Source organism: Rattus rattus, chromosome 1, assembly GCF_011064425.1.
Source record: "Rattus rattus isolate New Zealand chromosome 1, Rrattus_CSIRO_v1, whole genome shotgun sequence".
Taxonomy (NCBI): domain Eukaryota; kingdom Metazoa; phylum Chordata; class Mammalia; order Rodentia; family Muridae; genus Rattus; species Rattus rattus.
Window position 1 is genome coordinate 143141836 of NC_046154.1, and position 4266 is coordinate 143146101.

Consider the following 4266-nt stretch of genomic DNA (forward strand, 5'->3'; position numbering starts at 1 on the left):
TTTTCCCTTATGGCTTTTAATATTCTTCTTTATTTTGTGCATTTAGTGTTTTGACTATTATGTGACTGGAGGAATTTCTTTTCTGGTCCAATCTATTTAGAGTTCTGTAGGCTTCTTGTATGTTTACGGGAATCTCTTTATTTAGGTTAGGGAAGCATTCTTCTATAATTTTGTTGAAGATATTTACTGGCCCTTTTTGTTGGGAGTCTTCACTCTCTTCTATACCTATTATCTTTAGTTTTGATCTTGTCATTTTGTACTGGATTTCCTGGATGTTTTGGTAGGGGCTTTTTGCATTTTGCATTATCTTTGATGGTTGTGTCGATGCTTTCTATGGTATCTTCTGCCCATGAGATTCTCTTTTTCATATCTTGTTATATTGGTGATGCTTGTGTCTATGACTCCTGATTTCTTTCCTAGGTTTTCTATCTCTAGGGTTGTCTTCCTTTGTGCTTTCTTTATTCTTTCTATTTCCATTTTTAAGTCCTGGATGGTTATTTCAATTCCTTCAACTGTTTTGTTGTGTTTTCCTATAATTCTTTAAGGGATTTTTGCATTTCCTTTTTAAGTACTTCTAATTTTTTACCCATATTGTCCTATATTTCTTTAAAGCAGTTCTTTATGTCCTTCTTAAAGTCCTCTATCATGATCATGAAATGTGACTTCAAATTCAAATCTTGCTTTCTGGTGTGTTTTGTTTTCCAGTATTTGTTTTGTTGGGAGATCTGGGCTCTGATGATGCCAAGTAGTCTTGGTTTTTCTTGCTTTGGTTTCTGTGCTTGCCTCTCACCTTCAGATTGTCTCTTGTGTTAGTTTGTCTTGCTGTCTCTGACAGTGGCTTGACTGTCCTATAAGTCTGTGTGTCAGCACTCCTGTAGACCTGTTTTCTTTCAGCTGGATCTGGGAAAAGAGACCTGTTTCTGGGTTTGTGTGACTTGAAGCCTCCATGTGGGTTGCTTAGAGCAGAAGAGTTGGTTTTACCTCTGCTCTCAGGTGTATCAGTGCTCCAGGCACCTCACTTTTGGCTCTCAGAGCAGGTAGAAACTGGAATCATCCTAAATCTGACTGCTCCTATGTTTCTTTATCCAGCAGGTACTAGGCAAGTTCTTCTTGCACCGGAAATGTGAGCAGAAGTGGCAGTCTCCCCTAAGATCTCAGAATTGTCCATACTTCTAAGAGTCCAGCACTCTCTCCCACAGGATTTGCGTACAGAGAGCTTTGGGACCTGTTCAGTTCCAGGCACAGTCAGAAACCAGAAGGAGGCAAGACTTTTTATTATTATTATTTTCATAACATTCTGTTGGTGTTATGTGATTGACACAGTTCCTTGCCATGCACATAATATGGAACAATTTACCAACCAGAGGAGCTCAACTTACACTGTAAAAGCCACTTTAATTATTTAATTGTTCTTCTCTTAATGATCACAGGGTACCAGCACAAGAGTTTTCTTTTACTGCTTGCACTCTACCATTTTTATAGCGGGCAAAGAAATCTGACAAATATCAAGGCTCATTCTATAAAGATAAGCAGAGATTACTATAGGTATTTTATGAACCTCTGCCTTAAGATGTGCCTTTCTCATCCAAATTAAATGAATGTTGATTTCACTCTAGAAGAAAAATCACAAAGTAAACATCAGAAGCTGTGTCTGTCCATACTATTATTTTTAGGTAAGTTGGTCAAAGGAGATCACCAAAGATATTTCTTGTTTTAGGTAACATTGTCAGATTCAAAGTGATAGGGATTGCCTTGTGATATCTATGTTTTGAGTAAACAGCATCTCCACAAAGCCTATCTATTACATGTGATTAATTTAATTACTGAATGTATATAGACTCTAACTTTACTATTCTCTGTGATGACATACAGACTTTTTAACACCATTAGTTTGAAAGGCTATTTTTCCACCTTACATGGTTTTGATAGGAAAAAAAATTAGAGAGGACAGTGATTGATTCACTGAGGGACCAGAAATATATATCTTGATGACCAGTTGAGTTTTACAAGTACCAAGTCAATTAAATGTATCCTGTACATAAATTTCACCATTTGAATAAGAACTTCTTCCACTTTTAAAACATAAGAAAATGTTGATATTTCCTATATATTTAATAAAACTGTTAATTAAATGGTTCACACCTCATCTGCTATTTTTATCAAATATTTACAGAATGAACTTTCTAAAGTATACTGACAAGGAATTAATAAATACTTGGAAAGTTATTATATTTACATTTCAAATTTGAGGATATAGCTATCCAAATAAACATGTTTTGGAACTGAGAAAAGTGATGCTAACTAGTGAATTTCTAACACTATCATTCGAAGTAAATGAAAATATGTGTGAATTATTAAAAGAAGTGACAGGCAAAGCAATTTGAATAAGAAATTAGTTCAGAAACTTTAACAGAAATAATAACGTGGGGACTAAAAATAAATTATTTTAATAATGCTGATATTTTTAGAAAGCATTTTAAAAGTTAGTAATACAACACCCTATCATGCCAAACATCTGACTGTTCCAGTCATGGTGAAAGAGATGAACTAGGAGATTCATAACATTGTTTAAAAGAAGTTAAAGACACGTGAGAATACTAATGGTAATAGGTTATGTTGAAGAATAGTTGGTGTCTGATGGTGATCAAAAAAAGGTCTTTAAAAGAGTTAGCTTTAATGTTCTCTATTTGTCCCTAGCTTATCAAGTTCAACCTAGGAAGAACTTTTTTTGAGCCAAAACAACCATGGCAAATTGAATTAAGATACTCTGCTATTCTTGCACATAGGAGTCTATCATAACTGATTTCTGAGAGGCTTGATCTAGCAAGTGATGGAGACAGATGCAGAGACCCAGAGCCAAACATTAGGCAGAGCTTGGGCTATCTATTGGAAGAATAGGAGATAGATAGGATTGAGGGAGCCAGAGGGGTCAAGGACACCACAAAAGACCTACAGAGTCAACTATACTGTGCCTATGGGGGCTCACAGAGATGAAATCACCAACCAAAGAGTAAGTTTGGGCTAGACATAGGGCCCCTACACATATAGTAGGTGTACAGTTTGAATCCCCTAACAACTGGAGTCAAGGCTGTCTCAGACTCTGTTGTCTGCCTTTGGATCCCTTCCCCCTAGATAATGCCTTGTCTAGCCTCAGTGGGAGAGAAGATATTTAGTCCTGCAGAGAATAGATGTTCAAGGGATAATTGGTAACCATGGGGGGTGGGAGGACATCCCTTCTCAGAGAAGAAAAGGAGGGACAAATATCAAAGGAGTTTGTGAGGGTCAAGAGTCAAACAGAAGCAGAGTAGGCAGTCTGGGTTGCAATAAGGATGCAACCTCTCTCTCTCTCTCTCTCTCTCTCTCTCTCTCTCTCTATATATATATATATATATATATATATATATATATATATAAAAAATGAAAATACCAGAGACAATTATCAGTGTGTTGAGGACTTTAATGTGGCTAGCATGCAGAGGCTTTCCTATGTGAAATTCTATGTTGGTTGAAATACTGATTTTTTTATTAGATATATTTCTTTATTTACATTTCAAATGTTATTTCCTTTCCCGGTTTCCTGTCCATAAGACCCGTATCCCTTCCCCCTCCCCCATAAGGGTATCCCCATGCTACCTCCCTTAACATGCCCCCCGAAATTCCCCTGCACTGGGGGTCCAACCCTGGCAGGACCAAGGGCTTCCCCTTCCACTGATACCCTACAAGGCTAATCTCTGCTACATATGCAGTTGGTGCCCTGGGTTAGCCTTTGGATAGTGGTTTAGTCCCTGAAAGCTCTGGTGGTTGGCATTGTTGTTCTTATGGGGTTGCAAGCCCCCTCTACCCCCTATCGTGCACTTATGTAATTGATATGCTCTAGTTGTGTCTCTCAGAAGAGATCTATATCTGGTTCCTGTCAGCATGCACTTCTCAGCTTCATCAAACGTATCTTGTGTATCTGACACTTGTTGTGCCAGAGTTCCTTGTGTTCAATCTTTCTCAGGACATTGTAGGAGTGGGTGGGTAACCAGAATTCTGGGTTTGCTCCAGGTACTGGTACAAGTTAAAAAGAATCTGTGCCTTTGGCTGGGTGGGGGTTTGTGTTTTACTGGTTCTTGTGAAGGCCCACTTATTCTGGGTGTTAGGAAAGATGTTGTAGCCTTAGGTGTTATCTTGCGTGTGTCAGAGCTCCAATGTTCCTGGTTTTGTCCACTCTTCTGGGAGTAAACTTCCTCTGTGATCCTGTTATCCTGTCATCCTGAGTGTTTC